Source organism: Oxyura jamaicensis, chromosome 2 (assembly GCF_011077185.1).
Source record: "Oxyura jamaicensis isolate SHBP4307 breed ruddy duck chromosome 2, BPBGC_Ojam_1.0, whole genome shotgun sequence".
NCBI lineage: Eukaryota > Metazoa > Chordata > Aves > Anseriformes > Anatidae > Oxyura > Oxyura jamaicensis.
The window spans coordinates 103,033,444-103,057,188 of record NC_048894.1 but is presented as its reverse complement, the minus strand read 5'-3'; the positions used below and the strand labels follow the sequence as shown (position 1 = coordinate 103,057,188).

Here is a 23,745-nt window from a genome sequence, read left to right as displayed (position 1 = left end):
CTTTTCTGTATGCCCCCTTCAGGTACTGGTATGCTGCTATAAGGTCTCTCCAGAGCCTTCTCTTTTTCAGGCTGAGTGACCCCAACTCCCTCCATCTGACTTCATAAGAGAGATGCTCCAGCCCTTTGCTTATCTTTGTGGCCCCTCTGGACTTGTTCCAATATGTCAATGTCCTTGTGCTGGGGCCTCAGAGCTGAATGCAGTACTCCAGGTGGGCTCTCACAGCTGCAGAGTAGAGGGGGACAATCACCTTGCTTAACCTCCAGGCCATGCTTCTTTTGATGTAGCTCAGGATACGGGCTGCTTTCTGGGCTTCAGGCTTACATTGCTGGCTGATGTCGAGCTTCTTGTCAACCAACACCCCCAGGTCCTTGTCCTCAAGGCTGCTCTCAATCCGCCAAACCTGTATTTGTGCTGGGGATTGCCCCAGCCCAGATGCAGGACCTTGCACTTGGCCTTCATGAGGTTCGCACAGACCCATCTCTCACTCCTGTCAAGGTCTCTCTGGATGGCATCTCTTCCTTCCAGTGTCGACTGCACCACACAGCTTGGTGTCATTGGACAAGCTTGCTGAGAGTGCACTGAATTCCACTGTCCATGTCACTAATAAAGATGTTATACAGTGCCATTCCCAACACTGACTATTGAGGAACACCACTTGTTACTGTTTTCCACCTGGATATTGAGCCATTTACCACAAATCTTTGAGTGCAATCATTCAGCCAATTCCTTACCTACCGAGAGGTCCATCCATCATATCCATGTCTTTCCAATTTAGAGACAAGGCTATCATGGGGAACAGCATCAAATACTTTGCACAAGTCCGGGCAGATGATATCAGTTGCTCTTCCCCTATTCAAGTAGATACTATCAGTTGCTCTTCCCCTATTCAGTGCTGTAACCCTGTTGTAAAAGACCATCAGATTTGTCAGGCATGATCTGTCTAGTGAAGCCATGTTGGCTGTAACCAATCACATCCTTATTTTAATATATGCCTTAGTGCCTTAGCTTGGTTTCCAGGAGGATCTGCTCCTATATCTTCTGTGAGTGTCGGTAAGGGAATTTTTGGCTGTTTGGTTGTTGGCTGTGTCCCCCACAGACTGTCCTAGGATCTTGCTCTCTAACTACTCCTCAGACTCTCTGATGCTAAGTAGCATGTGTAATCTAATATCTTGGAGTTAATGATGCCATTGTGGATTAGGGCCCATGCATTCAAATAGGGTTTATCAGCTACATTCCCTACAGAAAACTGGGGCACCATACAAACGGTTATTTTCATACTTGTGAACAGTCTCTAGTTAAAAGCCGCTGATGATAGTTTGTTGTCATCCTGAATGCTTTGATCTAGTAGGATTGGGGAAAAAAAATAACAACCCAAAGCCCTCTATAAAAATGTCACACCAGCACCTCTTGAAGTTGATTTATTATTATTATTATTATTATTATTATTTTAGGTATCTTTTGCTTGCTTTAAAAGGCCATTTACCTTGAATACATCATAACCTGAGTAGAGTAGTTTATCATTCCCAATCATGAGAACTAAACGACTCTATATAATTGGATATGAAGCTGATTCAGAGAAGCTTACTCTATTTCCCTTGATATTTGCAAGAGGAAACACTTGTTTTGCAGCTGAGTCCTTTTTTCCCCAGAGAAACTGAAAATTCTCCTCAGAGATGCTTCTGATCAGGTTCAAGTTAGGAAAACTGAAAATCTATTTATATTTAGAGACCTTCTGTTATCTCCAGACACATCCTCCTCCTCCCCCACCCCCCCAACCCCTTCCAAAAAAAAGAACCTTTCATTTGTAAACTCCTTGTGTTTACCTATTTTACAAAAATATAATCAAGACATGTTTCAAGTGCTAAAATATCAGTCTTCCATTCCTAACAAAAGCCACAAACATTCAACAGCAATATGACTTATAATACATCATATATATAAAGCTTCTTAGAAATCAGACATCTGCTTAAAATCTGGGTCCTTTCAACAGCTCATAACCTCCCAGACTCTCAGTTGAACTTACAGATAGTGTAACTGAGTTTAAGAAAAACAAAAGTCAGTACCAAATGAAAGTTAAGTGAAAAGGTTTCATAAAAAGGAAAGAATTATGGGGCTGATTTTAAGGAACACCTTGTAAATACCTAGATGTATATAAAGAACTTCTTATATATATATATATATGTATATGTATATAAAATTTTAGTCATACTATAATTCATGTCCTCGTGACACAGGTCTTTTCATGGTTAAAAATGGAGACAGGGAATTAGTAGCAAGGTTGATAGTCTGAGGTGAAAGAAACTGATGACGATAATCCAATGATACACTTTGTGCCAGGCACTGTGCACTCATGTTACTGATCTGAAGCTGCAAGTCTGCTTGGAAGCACAGAGATCATTTGGAGAATGACAGGTGATGACTGTCAGTTGAAGGAGTGGATAATAGTCCTTGAAAATAAAAATAAAAATCCTAAACAAAATCAGATACTTCACTGAGAATGTAAATTCATTTTTGAAGACAAATATGTCTGTCAATTGAATAGCTTCTTCTCTTTCTCCTTCTTTTAAACTTTGTTTTTTCCTAGACACATTTAAAATTTATTCCTGTGATGCTATTTTTACAAGTTCTTTTATAGACTAGAACTGCAATTTTAATAGGCTCTAAAAACAAAACCTTTTATTTTTGGTACACAGAACACTGTGTACTAAGTGCAATGCAATACAAGTTGCACAAAGTATATGAACTTTAATACTTATACCGTGCATTTACGAATACAAGCTTGTAGTTCCCATTTTTCTACTGGGATGTAAAGATTTTCTTAAAAAAATATATATATATATATTATTTCCCTTCTACTCCTCCACATCATGAGAATGAATTTGAGAAGTGGTGAAAAGAGTAATGTTTATTATGCTATTGATATTTTGAATTATAATCCATATAAAAATTGCAGGATAAATTAGGATAAATTGCAGGTTTCATCTAGAGTAAAACAGAAGTCTACAGGGTGATGTTAGGGAGTTGATAGTAACAGACATAATATAACTTTCCAAATAATAGACCTATTCTTTTATTCTTTTTAGAAAATAATTGAATAAATAATATATTTTTAATATATATATTTATATTAATGGTCATTAGGTACAGAAGTATTTCTTATATTTTAATAATGCAAGTTGGACAAGATATCACCCTAAATTCACTAATTCCAAAGAAAAAGGGAAATTAAGAGAGCCATAATTAAATTATTCTGTATCTATTATTAATGCAAATCATTCATAACAATTTAATCATAATGTGATTAAGTTAGTGCAACAGATATTTCTTAATTTTGGGATAGTGTATTTGGGTTGCCAATTAATTGTTTCATTAATACAAAATATTCTGGAGTAGATGCTATCCACAGTTGGAGTTGTTAGCCCAGAAAGTTATAAGCATGCTGTTCTGCTTCCAGATTAAGGAAGTTGAATTTTTCAATAGCAAAGCTATTTTGTAGATTTTTTTTTCATTTCATTTCCCAGACGTGAAAGTCCTGAGAGGGGCTTGCATTTGATGGCAAATAGGTCATGCATCACTGCTGTTTGGAAAGTCCTAGAAGCAGAATGCTAGGTGAAAAGATATTCATGCAGGTCTAGGGCAGGCTCAGGTGCCATATCTCAACACAGAGTACCCACCCTTGAATTGCTTTCTTCTCTCTCCCTTTTGCAGAGATGCATCTGTTATGCATCTCTCTTGTACCATCCAAGGGAACAGCACTTGAAGTAGTGCATACTAACATGTTCTGAGGAAGTAAAGAACAGTTGGTTTAATCAATTCAGATATAGTCATTACTATAAACTATTTTGGATAATTTTTAAGATTTTTTAAGAATTTATTATTAACATTCTTTGAGTTTTTAGGTATAGGAGTTATCAGCAAACCATTGGGACTGCTGCAGGGAAAGTTAACATCCCAGCCAGACCCAGTACAATCAGTTATCAGGTAGCACACATATTTTCCCATATCAAATATAAATGTTGTAGATTCACAAAGCATTTATAGTTCTTTAGTCTGGATTTACTTCAGATAGGTTTAATAGTGAGTGCCCAATACTTTTCTCTGAAATTAAAGATTAATGGCCCTACATCTAATATAATGCTCTCAACCTCACAAAGATGAACACGTATTCAAGAGACATTAGATTGCTTCTGCACTCTAGAGACTATGGTTAGGTAATAAACAGCTTAGAGTACATTGTAGAAGTTACAAAAATTCAAAGCAGTCCAATCCTATTGATCTTACTACAGCATTAGCTGGCCATTTCTAAATGCAAAACGTGTTAAATTTAAGTTAATGCAGCTACTGCATTAATTCAATTCTTTCTTGCTTCAGCAAAAAAATGCTTGTACTGTATAAATCCTACTGTTGCAGAACAATTCTTTAGATATAAACAACTTGGCTATTGTTAATGTTCCTATACTGCTGAGGATCTCAGAAAAGCTGCAGAGATGCATCACAGCAATCATTACCGATCAAGGGTTTCCAATTACAAAGTCACACCTACTTGTCAAGCAGTTGATACAAATAAAGCAAAACTAAGAGTTTGTATTCAGTATACAGTTTTCTAAGAGAATGGAAGATCACACTTCCAGAAGATTTTATTTAAAATGCAGACATATCACGAGAGAGACAGTTCTACTGTTCTGGTTTAGTCATATTTTAGCAAGCCAGTTAACAGGAGCCCTATTGTGATTTGGAAGTTGAGAGAAGAGTTATAACAACTACAAAGGTTTAAACCAAAGGAATAATAACCTATTTGGCTTCCTGAACTAGCCCCATATAGACAGTGCATCAGCAAATCCTTCATCAGGTACATCAGTGCCTACAGCTGGAAAGACCTCTGACAGGAAAAATAAATAAATAAATAATGATACCTGGATATCAGGAAAACGTTTTTCACTGAGAGGGTTGTCATGCACTGGAACAGGCTCTCCAAGGACGTAGTCATGGCACCAAGCCTGTCGAAGTTTAAGAAGCATTTGGACTGTGCTCTTAGTCATATGATCCGAATTTTGGGGTAGACCTGTGTGGTGCAAGGAGATGAACTTGATGATCACTGTGGGTCCCTTACAACTTCAAATATTCTGTGATTCTCTGATAGATTTGGGCAGTGTACAATGAAATAGTTGCAACAATAGAAGGATTTCTTTTGAAGAATGCCTGAAGCCTTATAAACTCTTCTGCATAAAGAGAAGTTGCAATTTTGCATGATGTTTTACATAAAGTCAAATTGCTGTCTTGTCGAAATTCAGGAGATAATAATGATCTAATTTCACTTTTGTTACACTTTGTTACCCTCAAAATCTTGTTCTGGGGAAAACAGAACACACCAAATATGGAGCTAAGAATGTATTTTTAGTTAAAATGATGTTTTTACAGTTTAATTGTCCAAAACAATACAAAAATATTACTAATAATACAGTTAAAATTGCTATACAATTTATATCCCACCCTTCTCTCTTTTGCAATGTTTACTTTGCCAATGTGAAATGTGTTAAATTGATTCGTGTCAGTATGGAACAATGCTAGGGCCGCATGATGAAATATATCCTTCTATCTAAGAAAAACAGAGTGATTAGTGTACATAGTTCTTGTATCATGCAAAGGAACAGTCCAGTAATTTGTGTAAATAGAGGGTTTGAAGGGCAAACATTGAGGCTCTAGTCTGGGAGATAAGAGGACCAAGGAGTATTTTTAGGAAACTTCTGACTTTTGCATGGGACGCTGCGCAAGCCTCTGATATCCAGCAAAGAGATCCACCAAATAAGGAGAAAGGGGGAGTTGAAGGATGACCAAAAGACAAAGCCTGGGAGGAAGACTACGAGCCTTCAGCACAAGAGACCCCCAGAAAGACCACCAGAGACTGATACACATGTGTCCAGAGAGGGTTTGGATTCTGGGAACTAATTATAATAACCCTACCTTTTCTAGGAATAGTGATGAATATGTATTAGTCTAGGAGCATAAAAATCAACCACCTGATGTAACAGGTGTGCGTCCTGGTAGAGAAGAGACTCCCGGTGCACCCAGCGCTGTTTGCTTGCCTCTGTTTGCTTAATAAATCACAAAAATCCTATTTGGGACTTAATCATTTATCACACCAACATCCTTCTGGATCCTATAGTCAACAGCTGAGTTTTCCATAATTGGCTGAGGGGGGGGGGGGTAGTGATAATAAGTCATCAGTACCCTGTGGACTTTGCAGGAAAAGTATAATGTTTATGGTGAGAGGTTTTTTCCCTTCAGTCTCAGGTTTCTACAAGCTTTCTCACAACAGACTGCTTACTTTCCATTGACTCCCAACTTCTTTTGACAAAAAGTGCTACTGTCATGCACTTGTTCCCTAGGCCTGTGAGACCATTGCTACACAGGGCACTCAGAGAAGTTAAGCTAACACATCTGCAGTGAATTCACCAGACAGTTGTTGCAACAAGCTAAATCCAACTCAGGACATACAAATCCAGATGAGATCATACACAAATCAGTCAACACAATGCCTGTGGCCTTCTACTAGTGATAGAGAGACCATTGTAGTTACTGGGTTACAGCTATCACCAAAGTGAACAGAAACCTACCACTGACTTCCTTCTGATGGGAACTGACTCAGCATACACGCTTTTTAAACATTCAATATGGTTAATGTTCTTAAGAAAATGGAATTCTTTCAGTTGTTGGAGTGTAAAATAGATAGTATTTAAACACATGAAGAAAGAAAGCAAATCTTGAGCTTCTTGCTAGAGTGGAGATGAAATTGCATGAATTAGTTAATGTGTTCAGAGACAGAATTAGGAAAATGAAGGTGGATTCAACTCCATAAATCCATAATCCATTTTATATTTATTTATATAGAGCTTGCTTCTACTGCTGGGAAAACTAAACTTCATGAAAACTCCTTTTGAGACTGACCTCTCTCAAATGTGGAATCAGAAACATTCCTTATTAACTTGCAAAGTTTGTTTGATACCAGCATATAGTTTTGTTGCTATCTCTCTGAATTAGACAACACTAATTTCCATATATCTCCATGCTGCTGTTTTCCTCATACTTACTCAGTTTACTCTAATCTTTCTTTGTTCCTCAAATAATGTTTGAGACCATTGAAAATGGGAAGAGAGCTATAAAATAAATATGTTTGAGATGAATAGCTACATCTTTCATAAATCTTTTTTATTATTATTATTACAAATGAGCTCGACATAGTAATGCATTTTACTTTAATTACAATTTTGATGACCTTCTTAGAGCTGAAAGCCGTTTCTCTTTGTTTAATGACATGCATGTGTGTGGTTGGGGAGCTCTGTTGCTAAGTGATTTCTAGGAAAGCTAGTGAAGCAAACTAATGAAGTGTCACATAATATTTTGTAGTGCTTTTATGGAATGGCACGATTGTACCACGAAGAGACCTGTCTTGCATTTGCAAAATCTTCAGAGTTTTAAATTTTGAGAGAGCATATCAGACCCAAATTCCAAAAGAACCCCCCAAATTCAAAAAAGAATCTCCCATCTCTTTGTTTTGCCATATCTAACTTGTGCATTTAATGATATAATAAAATACGATAGGGTAGATGAATGCAATGTATATTTGTCCTATTAATCTGCAAGGGTACAAAGTATGTTTGAAACTTATATTGCTAGTACTACTTGTACAACTGGTAAGAAAATGGGAGCTCTTCTTTAAATTTTCAATATTTTCCAGAGGTATGGAAGGAACAGCTAAGTAACAGTGAAATCGACATGTTTATAAATAAACATATAAGACTCATAATAAACATGTTAGAACTGTTACCTGCCTGTTCCACTTTCTTCGTTACTTTTTTTTTTTTTTTGCCTTCCTGCCTGCTCTCTCTTTCTTTTTTGCAGTTTCTTTTTAAATTAAGCATCATCACATCATTGTTGCTCTTCTTAGTGTTTTGTTTTGTTTTGTTTTGTAGAAGAAACTGAAGTGCACTCTCTCTGACATGTATAGTATAAATTCAGCCTGTACACATGATACTTGTCAACTTTAGAGTGAATCTGAAGCAGGTGGAAGTGATATAGCACCAACTTCAATACAGCTGTGTCACATTGATGATGGATTCTAGGACAGCTCCACAGTTTTAAAACACTTTTTATGGAATAAGCTTTTTTTATATATATATTTTTTTTATTTTTTATTTTTTTTTAAACACAAAAGCAACCCAAAATATTGGGTTCTTAATATGGAAATTAGCATGATGTGTTATTTCTATATTGCATTTTTTTTTGGAGAGGAAGACAAGACATATATTCTTTGGGAGCAAGGATTTTAAGACTTCACCTGAAAAGCTGAAAAAATATCAATAATTTATAGAGCATCTGGGTAGCACTTAGGCATACCATAATGAAGAGTTGAATGATACACAGAAACCAGTTTCCTGAGATGCAGTTCTGTGCAGTAGTGTTTTCTCATCTTTCTTCAGTTAAAAACAGCATTTAAAACTTTATGATCTGAGTAGACAGCAGCAGAGCCAACTAAATTTAGATATTGGAAAAACTACTCTGCTGGCACTACTTATTATGCTTTGGTGTGGGATAGGAACAAGAAGGGGGAAAGGAAAAATATTCCGTATGCGCTTGCTGGTATTCTGTGAGACCTAAAGTAGAAGGAGCAAATTAAAGCTGGTTGATGCTGACTTTGCAGTATTTCAACAAAAATCTTACATAAATTCCAGAAGCCTCATGAAAAGATGACCTGTTCTCTAGGAATTTCTTAGCTTGAAGTTTTGAGAAGTTCAACAGATCTGGCAAATATGTAGTGAGTATATAACTGTATATCCTGAGTTACAGATATATCACTTCTGCATCTTTGCACTCAAATTTCTATTGGTCTTTTAAAACTTATCCTTTATCAGCATGGCTAACTGATGTGCCCTTTAGTCAAGGACACATTATACTTGGGCTTAACATGTGATTCCTAAACTGATTCTTCAAAACTTCTGCTAGCATACTGATAATACCTTAAGGAAGAGGAAGAATCTTCAAAGATATCTCAGTGAATACAATCTGATCTCTATCACATTTCTTTCATTTAGAAAAGGAGAGAAGAATTATTTTATTTTATTTTATTTTGTAAGAGGTAAAGAAGGCAAAACAAGTATAAAGCACAAACTTTAAGGTAAATTGATTCATATGCTGCCAAATTCAGGGAAAACTATAATTTGGACATCTCCTATTCTAGTAAGCATGCGCTTCAAAATATTTTTTCTTTTGCACTGTGACTTTCCTTTGTATCTTCTTTTTTTTTTTTTTTTTTTTTTTTTTTTTTTTTTTTTCACTTGCAGTACCTCCATGCATTGATCTTAGAAGTCCAAAAATACATTTGTGTAATATATTATTGAAGTGATTTCAGACTTCTTAGATAGCATGCTATGCTCGGGGCTTTACAGCAGCGTTATGATAGCATGCTATGCTCGGGGCTTTACAGCAGCGTTATTTTGCTTTGTGCTCCTTAAAAAATACTCATGGGATTCCAAGGCAATATTGGTTCCTTCTACAATGTATTGCATAACCTGTTTAATTGTACACCATTAAGATAATAACAAAATCAGACATGGTTATTGTATCTTATGTTCTTCAGCACTGCTTATTGTAGACAGTTTTTTTTCCTTCCCTTTTTCTCTCCTAAAGAAAAGGACTTCTATTTGAGAGATGCTATGTATTAATTTTTACTAAATTTTCCAGTGGGGAAGTCACACAGATGAAGAGAGGAACTTACCATTTTGCTGTGAGAGCATGAACCTGTGGTGGCTTTACACTGCTGGGCAGGTGAACATCAACATAGCTGTTCTCTTACTTCCCCGCTTCAAATGAAAAGGGGAGAAAATAGGATGAAAAGCTCTCAAGGGTTGGGATAAGGACAGGGAGATCACCCACAAATTACCATCATGGGCAAAACAGTCTCAGCATAGGGAAATTAATATAATTTGTTTCCTATCACTAGCAGACTAGAACAGTGAGAAACTAGAAACAAAGTAAAAACACCTTCGCCCCAACCACCATCTTCTACCTCCTACCCCCAGGCAGCACAGGGGAATCGTGAATGGTGGATGGGATCAATCCATGACCCTTCAGGTTCGCTGCTCCTTCATGGTCACTCTCTGCCCCTGCTCCATGTGAGGTCCCTCCCACGGGATGCCGTCCTTCCCGATCTTAGCCTGTGGGGGCTGCCCACAGGCAGCAGCACTTCAAGAGCTGCTCCAACATGGCTCCATAGCACAGGGTCCATCCATCAGGTGAAAACTGCTCCAGCACGGATCCCCCACGGGTGGCAGATTCCCCCAGACTCCTGCTCCTGCGTGGCCTCCTCTCCACGGCTGCAGCTCCTGTGGGGGCTCTCCATGGGCCGCAGCCTCATCCAGGCCACATCCACCTGCTCCACCTCGGGCTCCTCCACAGGCTGCAGCATGGAGATCTGCTCCATGTGGGACCCATGGGCTGCAGGGGGACAGCCTGATCTGCCAGGGGCCTCTCCACAGGCCACAGGGGAACTGCTGCTGCGTGCCTGGAGCATGTGTTGCCCTCCTTCTGCACTGACCTTGGTATTTGCAGGGCTGGTTCTCTTACACTTTTTCACTCCTCACACTCCCAGCAGCTGTTGTGCAGCAGTTTTCTCCTGTTCCTAAATCTGCTCTCCCAGAGGCCCAACCAGGATTGCTCATAGGCTTGACTCTGGCCAGCAGCAGGTCCCTTTTGGAGCCAGATGGAGCCAGCTCTTATCTGACATGGGGCAGCTGCTGGGCTTTTCTCACAGAGGCCACCCCTGCAGCCCCCCCAATATCAAAACCTTATCATGTAAACCCAGTACAGTACCAACCATAAAATACTTTCAGTTGCTTCAATATACTCCTGTTGCAACCTGCTCAAAGAGCAATGTGTACCACTCTAATAGTTATATGAATTGTGTCTTGTATCTCTTCTCAGGTTTGAAAGCAAAATACTTCATATGTTTGTGTGACAGAAGAGTTTTTCTCAGCTAGAGAGGAAAATAATACAAGAAAAAGGTCATTTACCATTTAATCCTTGCAACTGAAACTAATAACACCAGTCTCCAGCATGGACCAGACTACAGCATTGAGAAAAAGGCAAAAAAGCAGCCCTTTCACAGCTCTGTCCTCTAACAGGACATATAATACCCACATACTATGCTGGAGACTGGTGTTATTAATTTCATTTGCAAGGATTAAATGGTTTTAGTGTTTTCCACTAGTCATTCAGATTTTTGATCTTAAAGTTGCTGTGTGCTAGTTGGTGTTCCAGTACAAGAAGTATTGAAATTAAGGGCCTTATGGTGTCTTGTGTCACGCTCTTTTTAAGGAAAATCATGGTGCTGTGGTTTAATATGGGACTTCCATTTTGGGAAGGTTTTACAGAAATTCATTTACCTATGCTCAATTTCTAATGAAAGGTGAAAAACCTACACTTTTCTAAAGCGAAATTTGGATTTTGTCCTCAGTAGTAAAGGCTTCTCTGTGTAAATCAAGGGTAGAAACATGGAGAAAGAGTGCAAGAGTTCTTTTCAGCAGCTGTTTCTCTAAATAGTATGAGATGTTACTGTTGCTTTCATATCCTACACAGGCAGTTTTCTTCTTTATGCTGATACTGCTGTCAGTACTGGCAGTCAATACAAGCTGTGATTTTTGGATTTGTGATTCCAGGTCTTGTCTCCTGGGAACTGAGCAGAACCTACCTAATTACTTAGTATTTGTAACAAGAATTGGATGGTTTTCACAACTGCACTTTGACTGGAGCAGGCTGGCACAACTTTGCCAGTTAACCATTCCTCTTTTACCCACACCGAAAATTTAGTGAGTTATAATGCCCGAGCTAACTTCATAAATGAGATATGAATACAGCAAGGTATTTTTAGGCATGATGGACTGGAACAAAAATTCTTAAAGCACCGAAATGTCTAGAATATGATTTGTTCTGCTATGATATATTCTTTTATCTAATAAAAAGAAAATAACAAAAACAGGGAAGGCAGGTTTTGTTAGTCTGAGGGTAATGGATTTATCAATTCCCAAAAGTCAGGGTGGCTAAACACCTATTGAGTCTATGAAGACTCATTACAGCCACACATAGTGAAAGAAGCCACACACTAGAAGACAGAAAATAATGTAGCAAATTGCAGTTAACCTGATTTTTTGAGTGGGATAGCTATCCTACCTACACACCTACGGGTGATTGGTACTTTATTGCTTTCCTCTTTTCCCCATTCTTCATCTTCACACCTTCTTCTTCCCTAAAAGTCAGACATACAATGATACCTGTTTGATACCTGTTTTGTAATTTATTTATGGTAATCAACACAGGATCCAGTGCAAGTCTCTGTATTATTGTACTTTTCCTCAGTTGTGTTTGTGTATATGTGGTCTTTACAGAAGTTTGCTAAAAAACAATATTGAGCATGGTAGTAGATAAGTATATAAAATTTTAAATTATGTGGCAACTTTTTGTCTGTTTCATGAGTGTTAGGCTCTTGAATGAGATCCATCAGTCCTTCTCTCTTTCACTACAGCAATACCGACACTTCAAAGAAAGCTTGAAGTCTGGTAGGATAGGCTGAGATACTTAATCTCAGTTTACTTTTCCTGCCTTTCCATCCTCAGTGAACTTGACATTTCAAGTGCAATTTTGTTTTTAGCTGTGCCTTTTAAGAAATTATATGCATGATGTATGGTATATAAAGCATTTTACCAATCACTTCTATTTAGAGAAACAGAAAACTGAAAACTGCCTTTTTTTTTTTTTTTCCCTGTGTAGGTGTTTTTATTTACTTTATTTTTTTTGGGGGGGGGAGGGTAGAAGTAAGAAGTGGAGTATGGTGGGGTTGGGGGGGTGAGGGAATTGTGAGGGAATTTTGTACTCAGAAATAAAATCACTTAATCTAAGGACAAAACAAATGCTTTCTATATAATGGATGATGTAGAAATTGTTATTGCTGCATCATTAACAAATGTCTTGTTTAGGTATTGAAAATGCTTTCAAGGAAAAGGTAAGATCTTGTTCAAATTACATGTATTCATCTCAAATGTTGTCTTTAAAAATACATAAATAGCAGATCAAAGTGAAGTTCTAGAACAATATATTTTGAAACACTGATCTAAGCATTATTAATGGAAGTGTTATCTAAATCTTGTAGAAGTAATGACAATTTCTCCAGGTGTTAAACTACTGAATCTTTTGACACTTTGGTATAGGGGTTAGATCACAAAATGGATTACCTTGCCCATCAAAATATGGCTGAACAACATTTCACTGACTACTGAGGTAGGAGTAAATATACAGGAAAGGTCACATGGAATTTACCAAGTTTAAAGAAACAAGACACTTACCAAACAAAACAAAACAAATCAAAAAGAAAAAAAATCAAAACAGTAACAAACAAACAAACACCTGAAAGGCCTGGTACAAGATGATGTTAATTTTATATAAATCTGTTTATCTCAGGAATCAGTTTAGAATTGCATAAAGAAAAGGTGATTGCTAACAGAAAGAATCATGGCTTTAGCTAAAAAGACCCACTCAGATTTACTTGATTTAATTTATTTATCTTTGGCTAAGCTGAGAAGAATATAACCATATGTCTTTCATAGATGGAGAGACTAATGCTAAGGTGGAAAGTGTTTATTTAAATAGGTATTTGCCTTCAGCTTTGTTTTATGAGGCTAGTCATTATCTTGAATTTTAAACTGTGCTAGGAGAAAAAAAAAATAGAGTATACAATTATGCTTGGTAGAATTATTTCCTTAAAGGCTACACACTATTTGGCTTGAATTGTTGGGTGTCACAGTGGCCAGATGGAAAACTCAATTTACATTTTATTTCAACTGATTTATCAACTATTCCATTGACAAAGAGAGGTGTTACTTTGGTGAGTGAGAAAAATGCTATTTTTGCTTCTAATTGCATTAAAATGTTATAGTATGCTAGAAGTTTTCACTCAAAGCCTTTTAATCATGATTGCTGTTTCCCAGACTCCTCCATTTTTAGCTGCTCATAGAGAGAGTTTATACTGCTTATACTGAGCGCTTTAATAGGTGTTACTACATCTGAAATTTTTCTGCCATTTCCTCCATCCGTCCCCATATGCTTATGAATACACAGCATATTAAAATGGCTGTGTACACTAAGGGCTTTGTCAGACAACTGCAGGTTCTTGGTAGGTTTGCTGAGACAGTGCCAATATTTCCTCAGTGTCCTTCAGGGAAACCAACAGCTTAAGAAAACAAAAGTTCAGTCCCTGACTCGCCAAATTTATCTCCCTTGCTAGATCACACTTTTTTTTTTTTTTTTTTAAGAGAAAAAAATATCCAAAGCCTAGGTGGATCTTCAAAGCTTTACAACAGTGTGTGCCCTGCTTGAGAGAGGAGCAAGACAGAAGAGTAGTAGTTAAACTCTGTTTAGATTGACCTGATTTTTCTCTGCATGGACACAGCACATGTGCTTCCCTTTCATGCCTTGTTTCTTCAGAGGCAAACAGTCACTGCCCACAAGGTATACCTCACACTTTCTCTGGGGTCATGCTTGCCTCATATGTTTGAAAATACAGAACCGTGACATTGACTCTTTTTCCAACAGATGGATACATTCATAGAAAGTCTTGGTGTCCCACCATAAGAAAAGACAGATTCTTACATGTTACCTGTTTTCTGAGCATGCTTTTTTGCATGCCACTTCTGGGACATCACAGTTTTGAGATCTAATTGCTTTTTGCTCAGGTTTCTCCAAGAATCTCTTTTCTGTACTGCCTTATAAAGAAGCATGCATGGTGCCTGAAATGCTGCAGAACTGGATTTAGAGGGTTTTACGCAGTAATGAGAAAAAAAAGAAAGGGAGAAGATTTAGAAAGCATGAGAAGTGGAAAAAGACCTTACTATTTTCAATGTTATTTCACATGCTGGTACTGAATCCTTTAGCACTCCTCTGTTTCTGGCAGTAGGGCTTTTATGAGCTCACTGACATGGTAACTCTTTGTAATCCTTGAAAATCTGAAAGCAAAGTAAGATTTACACACACACACACACACATATATAATTAGCAAAAGTCTTATTGGCAGCAGCACCATTTTCTGCAACAGCAGTATTTGAACTGCAACAGCAACAGCAGTATTTGAACTGGAGACATGTTTGCATTTCATGATATGACTCTTTGATTTCCTTTGTTATTTTATTCATGGTGTTCTTCAGCCACCCTAATATATTAATTTCATGTGAAATATATATTTTATTTTAAGCACATGAGAATACATTTGAAAGCTGTTTTTTATTTTTTTATTATTATTTTTTAAATCTCCACTCTGACTGACAGTTATTGATAATCTTGACATGGTTGAAACTGAAATTTTGCAAGCACCAGAAGGAAGGTTATTTATTTATTTATTTATTTATTTATTTATTTATTTATTTATTTCCAGGTGTGTGTAATAAACCTGAAAATCTTGAGGAACAAATCAAAAATAAATCATGTTTCTGTAACAGGACCTTTCTAGGAATGACTGGGTGTTAAAAGAGCTCCTGTTCTGAATTACAGCCCCATAGGGCTAAAACAGCCCTATGATAGCAGTTAAAGAAATTCCATAGAGCAGGGAAAAAAGAAATTAGAAATAATGTTTTGTATTACAATTAATTCTCTCTCACCCTTAGGCAAACAAACCATTATCTTTGGTGACAGCAGTCTTTATATGAAACTTTCTGAATTTATTCTTAGCCCAAGAATAGCCCACCTCTTAATTTCCTTAAGAGGTGAGTGAAAGAGACAAGAAACTGATAAAAGAAGTGTTCAACTTTTAATGAAGTTTAACTGAGAACAGTCAAGTTAATTATTTATTTTATTTTTCATTCAAGATCAGAAAACTTCTATCAAAACACTTGGTTCACTAAAGTGTAGTTTGTCATGGAGAGAAAACTCTATGGTTTCTTGTATTTCCATAGCTAATCCTTTTTATTACCCTAAATACAGCTTTTATAGCCCAGAGGAAAATTTTTTATTTACTGAGGAATTTTTAAATGGGCATCAATGTTGGGCAGTCTCTCCACATTTTCTTTCTGAATCAGAAAGCACAGTAAGCAAGCAGCTCAACAGTGTTGAAACAGCCCAAAATAAATTCAGTTATGTTTCTCCAAGCTGGGTAGTTCAGTGTCATTCAGAAAGTTACATTAATCTGATAATTCTGAAAATTCTGACATTTTCTATAATTTTGTACTATTTTCTCTGGCTCCTTATGTGTAGTACCAAAATGCTTTTATGTAATTTGTCTTCTAATTCACATTTTTTATTTGGGGGCATTTGTGATTTCCTCTCCATATGTTTTAATTAGCTTTTAGGTTGATTAATCAGGATGCTGCATTTGGTGCTAGTGCAATGTTGTTATATAGTAGAGAAGTGAGTGTTATTGCAGACTACATATCCTGATGATGGTCCACTTGTTACTGAGAACAACTGTGAGTGAATCCACTTTGTTCACTTCTCATTTTCTAATATTTGTTTTACTGAAAGGAACTTTACTAGATTTTTATTATTATTATTATTTTCACATCTATATTCACATGAGTGGGCCAGATTTCTTCAGATTTGATTTTGGTGTAATTCAGGCAGTATTATTTAGACATGTCTCATGTCTTGTTATAATAGAATATTATAATATTCCAATAACTAGAGTCACAGCATCTTGCAATTGTTACCATATCATTCAGCTGACTGAACTAAGGAGCCTAATTCCATCAGAGCAGGTGGAAGGCTTTGAGCTGACTTTAACCGTTCCAATTATAAAAATAGAAAGACTCAGTAGCACTAAACTCCAATGAATCAAAGTGTTAGGAATGAGTAAAGAAAGAGGAAAAAGATAAACATTGCTGTTTGCTAGGAGAATTGCTAGGAGAAGATTGTGTACAAATGGCTAAGGTACCTCATCCTGATATCTGCATGCATTTCTGGTCTCCGCCTGCTTTCCTCTTCTCCTTTTTTTAAAAAGGAAGAAAAACAAATAAAGGGAATAGGAATGATCCAAGTTTTGAATTCGCTTCCATATGTAGGAGCAATTAGATCTTTACTCCCTCATTACGATCTCATTGGTTTTAAAAATGATACACTTTTAAGTGGGAATTAGTTACTTATCCTCTCTGGCTTATGTTTCTGCAGCAGTGCAATTTCTTTTTATATAACTTTGTGAACTGGTAGAGCAAGAACTACTAAACACGTGGGTGAGAGTCTTGACTGGGGTGGGAAACCATTAGGACAGTTTAGAGACCCAGGGTAACAATGGTAAAGTTTGTCATTTCTGTCCTACAGATTGTCAAAATATATGAATGGAATTAAAAGTTTAAGACCAGGAAGTTACTTTGCTTTACAAGAGGATCTTATTGGAGAAAGTACTTGCTTCCTCAGTGTCCAAAAACTATATTTTTGCATTTAAGATTTTATTTATTTATTTATTTATTTTCTGTTTTCATGTGACAAGTTTAAGTATCATCAAGTTTGCTGCTGATGCACTTAGATCTCCTCTTTCCAAATGTTCAACTCGAAATCTACTTGATATGACTGTTTTGTTATGTTGCATGTCCTGGTTTCATCTGGGATATAATTAATTTTCCTCCTCGTAGTTGGTACGGTGCTGTGTTTTGGATTTAGGATGAGAAGAATGTTGATAACATGCTGATGTTTTAATTGTTGCAGAGCAGTGCTTACACTAAGCAAAGGGCTTCTCACACCACCCTGCTAGTGAGGAGGCTGGGTGTGCAGCAGGAACTGGGAGGGGACAGACCCAGGACAGCTGACCCAAATTGGCCAAAGGGATATTCCATATCATATGGCTTCATGCTGAACAATTAATATGGGGTGGCTGGCCACAGTGGGGGGACCGCTGCTTGGCGATGGGCTGGGCATCAGTCAGTGGCTGGTGAGCTATTACATTGTACATCACTTGTTTTGTACACATTATTATTATATTACTATTATTATTTATTTTCAGTCCTATCAAGCTGTCTTTATTTCAACCCAAAAGCTTTCACTTTTTTTCCAGTTCTCTCCCCTGTCCCACTGAGGGGGAATGTGAATGAATGGCTGTGTGGTTCTTAGCTGCCAGCTGGCTTAAACCACAGCACTGCATGCACAAAATAGCATACCACTATCTTCTCATATCTTGCCATGATGCTTAGCCAGTGACTAAACTTAATTCAGTGTGGCATTCTCACTTGTAGAGTCTTCTTTAACTTGACATGACGGTACTGGTCAAATCTGTGACAAGATGTTTTCCCCAAATCCATTGTCATCATTTTTAATACCTTTGTGCCTAACAGTTAGCTCCCCTCCTTCCCCCCCTTCCATTTACTATTCAAATTCTAAAATAGTGAATTAAAAGTTGTTTCATAGTGAATTAAATAATGTTTCATAATAAATAATCTTGTTGATTCATTCTTGGGAATACTTCTATTCTTCGGCTATATCAGTCAACTTTTCCATTAGGACTAGCTTCCTATATTTATGTTCTGTTATTTCTCCAACATTCAGCAAAATATGGTTAGAAGGCTAGAGTGCTAGTTAATATCTTGTAAAAGCATGCGTTTTTATACAGGCCCACAGCAGTTTCCCTTTTCTCCACAGCAAGGAATATACTTTTTTTGATGTGTTAATGAATAGGGTTGTCCAGCTCTCAGATAGGAACTCTCAGTTTGAGGCAGAAAAGCAGCTGCAGGATTCACAAACAGTACACCTACAGACACAAGAACTATAGCTGAAAGTCAGACAACTGAGAAATAATTAAGTAGTTTAGTGCTACAAATATTTCAATATTTAATGGCATGAAGGTCTTTTCTTAAAACCTTTTATAATTTCACAGACTCTTTTGGAGCCCCAGAAGGTACAGCTGTAGCTGCTACGCAGCACACACAAAAAAACACATACATGCATAGTGTAGGGTATAAAGTTAGGGCATGTTGTCCTGGATGAAGCTTTTCCATAAAAAAATCTCTCTCTAATCATGTTGTTGTATTTTGTTTTTTTTTTTTTTTTTTTTTTTTGTTTGTTTGTTTGTTTGTTTGTTTGTTTGTATTGCTTTTAATTAATGAAAATAAGCATAGCTGGACCTTACAACTTTCAGAATTATCTGTTCGCCTTTTACTTTCTAAGAAAGTAATTGAATCATTTAGGCTGGAAAAGACCTTCAAAATCACCAAGTCCAACCACCAACCTGACCTACCAAGTTCCATCAGTAAACCATGTCCCTTATTACCATGTCCTCACTTCTCTTAAATACTTCCAAGGATGGGGACTCCACCACTTCCCTGGGCAGCCTGTTCCAATGTTTGACCACCCTCTCCTTGAAGAAATTCTTCCTAATGGCCAATCTAAACCTTCCCTTAATGCAACTTGAGAATGTTTCCTTGCATCCTATCACTCGTCACCTGAGAAAAGAGATCAACACCCTTCTCGCTGCAACCTCCTTTCAGTTAGTTGTAGAGTGATGATGTTTCCCCTCAGCCTCTTCTTCTCCAGACTAAACAACACTCCGTCACTCCTCATAAGTCTTGTTTTCTAGTTCCTTCACCAGCTTTGTTGCTTTTCTCTGCACTTGCTCAAGAAACTCAATATCTGTGTATTGTGGGACCCAAAACTGAATACATTTGTTGTGCAGCTTCACCAGAGCTGTGTACAAAGGGACAATAACTTAGTCCTGGTAGCTATTCTATTTCTGATGCAAACCAGAGTGCTCTTGGCTTCTTAGCCACCTAGGCACACTGCTGGCTCATGTTCAACCAGCTGTCAAACAGTACCCCTAGGTTCTTTTCAGCTAGGCAACTTTCCAGCCACTCTTTCCCAAGTCTTTATCACTGCATGAGGTTGTTATGACCCAGTACCCAGGACCCAGTACTTAGTATTGTTGAATGTCATGTATTTGTTCCATTGATCTTGCCTATCCAGATCCTTCTGAGAAGCCTTCCTTCCCATAAACAGATTGGCAGTCTCACCTAATTTGGTATTGTCTGCAATCTTACAGAGAGTGCATTTGATCCCCTTATCCAGACCACTGATGAAAAATGTTGAAGAAATGTGGTTCTGCTATGAGTCCTGGGGAACACCACTAGTGACCAGCTGCTAATCAGACTGATCCACATTCACTGGGACTCTTTAAGATTGACCATCCAGCCAGTTCTTCACCCAGTGAATGGTACATCTGTCCAAGCCATAAGGAGACTTTTTTTTTTTTTTTTTTTTTTTTTTTTCCCAGAGAATACTGTAATAAATGGTGTCAAAGGTTTCACCACTGTATATTGAATAATACTGCTATTGAATATTGTATCTGGTGGTATTTTCAAACATTCAAAAAATTAGACTTTACCCTAATTAATTCAATTATATTTAAAAAAAAAAAAAAAAGAAAAAAAGAGAAAATAACTTATTTTTCATCAACGTATTTGGCTTTAGCATACCCTAGATTTTAGTCTACTATGATCTTTATTACTTTTTAAATGGAAATTCTCAGTGTTATTTGTCTTTGAAACAAATCAAGAAGGAGAACATATGCATTGCTGCAAACTATCTCAAAATGTGGCTTCATAAGCCCTTATTTCAGTTGAGAGAGGATAAAGAAAATCATTTATTTTCATAATGGCTCTATTAGGGCAGACTATGCCTCTGCCTAGAAATGCCCTGTTAGCAAAGCTGTCATCCAACAATGAACTCTTGGAAGGTGAATGAATATAACAGAATTCTCCTGCATTCATTTTAGAATAGTCAATAACTTCTCCCATGCCTCCACTATTTCACACAGCATCATAATTTCTTATAGTTTATTTTTTTTTTGTTTAATAATAATGCCCTCTCATGGACCACAATTCGATCCAAAGTGAAAACTTGCCTAAGCATGGAATTATACACTAGAGAAATATTTACGAGATCTATTGTAATTTACCCTGCAAGCAGTCCACAGAGTCATTTTTCAGATTACTGTGTGAAGTTGATATACTGGATTTCTTCTCCCACTACCCCTGGTCATATTCCAGGGTGATTTATGGCTGCTTAAGACACTAATGGGGTAAGAACAAGGAGATCCAGTTTCAGAAGTAAATTCTTCATAGGACAGTTGGGAACAGGAAATGCTAAGAAGAATAGGCTGAACAGCTACCATGCAAAGGTGTTACTCAAAGCTTAAGTGGTTCCAGGAAATAACAACCTTTAAATAAGAACCCAAGCTTTATTAAACTTAGAATGTTCTTTGAGCTAAAGGCTGGACTTTGCATTCCATGTTACATTACTGGAAAAGAATAGTCAGTCAAAGATGAGGTCTTCATTTTCAAAGTATTTTTTTTTTTTTTTTCCTGTGCTTTTGGCTTCCCAGTTTAGTTGACCAGTCTTAAAAGTGGGAAGACAAGGTTCAAGATTATAAGATCTGTACTAATGCCCCACATGGTCATGTCCTCTACCACACACACACACACACCTGCAACGCATTGGAGAGAGCAGACAAGCATCAGTTGAGGGGAAGCAGCAACCAAGAGCACATTCCTCTCAGGGAGCTTTAGCTGATGAACAGTTCAAATGTGGGACTAATACTGTATTTTTATTACTGTCTCCAAAACCAACCACTTCCAACTTATTTACTTGTTCTGTGCTTCCTTACACTTGAGAAAACTTCCAGGGCATGGATAATATGTATATGTAGGTGTATGTAATATATGTATGTACAAAGCAAAGCAAATGAATACTATTAGGCAAATGTTAGATCAGCCTCCTGGGTGACTAGACACTGTGACCTTTGACAGTTAACTGCAGTACAGTAGGCACAAATGGAATTAAAATTGCACATATGAGGCTGAAATTGTTGAAGAATATAATAGCTTAAAAAAGTAGTCCCTAAAAATCGTTTCATGTGATTTTGGAAGTGTAGCTACAAAAGATTATTTGAAACCTGCACTGTGACCTGTACAACTTCAAGTTATGACAAATCATCTTCTCTGTGGGTCTTTGCAGCTTTTTTTTTTTTTTTTTTTTTTTTTTTTTTAAGAATTTGTTTGTGTCATTCTCAAACTAGTAATAATAATTAATTATTGTAGATGTACAGTTTTAGCCCACTGTAAATATTAGGTAATCTCTGCTCAACACTTTTCTCTTAGAGTTGTGTAAGTCTTATTATCTTGTGTAGACCTTATCTAAAATACGTACAGACAGGTAACACTATGGCATAGTCAACAGTTAATAGCTAGTTAAAACTGTGATAGCATGATAGTGTACTTCAGTCCCTCTTGAAGAATTGTCTGGTGTAACTCACCGTAAAATCCATTGAAGCTCTCTCTAAGGAATGAAGAAAAAAAAAAAAAGAAAGAAAGGAGGGAAGGAAGGGAAGGCAGGAAGGAAGGAAAGAAGGAAGAAAGGAAAAAAGGAAGGAAGGAAGAAATGAAGGAAGGAAGAAAAAGTTGGAGAATTTCTACTTAGAAAAATTTGAAGACAGAAGAAAAGGTTTCTAGTGCTCAAAAAAGATAGATAATAAGCACCAGAAACTGCACTTCTCAGAACTTCTGTCTTTAAGCCTCACACTGAATGCAGGACAAATGATCATCTAGAGACACATCTGTTTACCAAACAGCCTGTGGTGGTTTTACTCAGGTGGGAGGCTGAGCTCCATCACAAGTGCTCTCTCACTCCCCCTCCTCAAAGAGGAACAGGAGAAAATATTATGAAAAGGGCTCAAGGGTTGAGATAAGGACAGGGAGATCACACAGTAATTTTTGTGATGGGCAAAACAGACTCAACATAGGGATATAGATTTATTGCCTATTACTAACAAGCTAGAGAAGTGAGAAACAAAGGAAAGAAACTAAAAGCACCTTCCCTCCCCCCCCATCCACCCTCTTCCACCTCCTCCCCCCTAGCGGCGCAGGGGAATGGGGGAATGGGGGTTATGGTCAGTCTATAGCACTTCTTTGCTGCTCCTTCTTGGTCACTCTCATCCCCTGTGCTGTGGGGTCCCTCCCACGGGATACAATCCTTGCTGAACTGATCCAGTGTGGGCTTCCCACAGGCAGCAGCTCTTCAATAACTGCTCTAGGTATGGGTCCGTACCACAGGGTCCATCCCTCGGGAGCAAACTTCTCCAACCTGGGTCCTCCATGGGCAGCAGCTCCTGCCAGGTCACCTACCTCTGCGTGGGCTCCTCTCCATGACCTACAGGTCCGGCCCGGAATCTGCTCCATCAGGGGTCTTCCACAGACTGCAGTCTCTGTCGGTGCAGGTCCACCTGCTCTACCGTGGTCTTCTCCATGGGCTGTAGCGTGGAACCCTGCTCCACTGTGGTACTCCATGGGCTGCAGGGGGACAGCCTGCTTCACCATGGTCCTCACCACAGGCCGCAGGGGACTTCTGCTCCGGTGCCTGGAGCACCTCACTGACCTTGGCACCTGCAAGGCTGTTTCTCACTCTTCTCACTCTCCCAGCTACTGTGTGGCACAGCGTGGTTTTTTTTTTTTTTTTTTTTTTTCCCTGTCTTAAATATGCTCTCACAGAGGCACAAAGCAACATCACTTATTGGCTCAGCTCTGGTCAGCAGAGTGGGGCCCTTACCAAACATGGGGCAGCTTCTAGATCCTTCTCACAGAAGCCACCCTTATGGCCCCCTGCTACCAAAATCTTGCCACGCAAACCCACTGCACAGCCAGAGGGGATAGGTAAGTGTCTGCATCCAGTGTGTGCTTG

The 23,745-nt window shown here is 37.8% G+C and overlaps 1 long non-coding RNA gene across 1 annotated transcript; it reads right to left on the bottom strand.

Annotated features, from left to right (window-relative positions):
• Window positions 1–1,528: 1,528 nt before the first annotated feature.
• LOC118162379 lies at window positions 1,529–23,422 on the bottom strand. The gene is made up of 3 exons (XR_004748429.1): window positions 23,218–23,422; window positions 10,344–10,379; window positions 1,529–1,539 (listed from the first exon to the last, which is right to left on the bottom strand). It is a non-coding gene; the product is annotated as an uncharacterized LOC118162379 (long non-coding RNA).
• Between the last annotated feature and the right edge of the window lie 323 nt (window positions 23,423–23,745).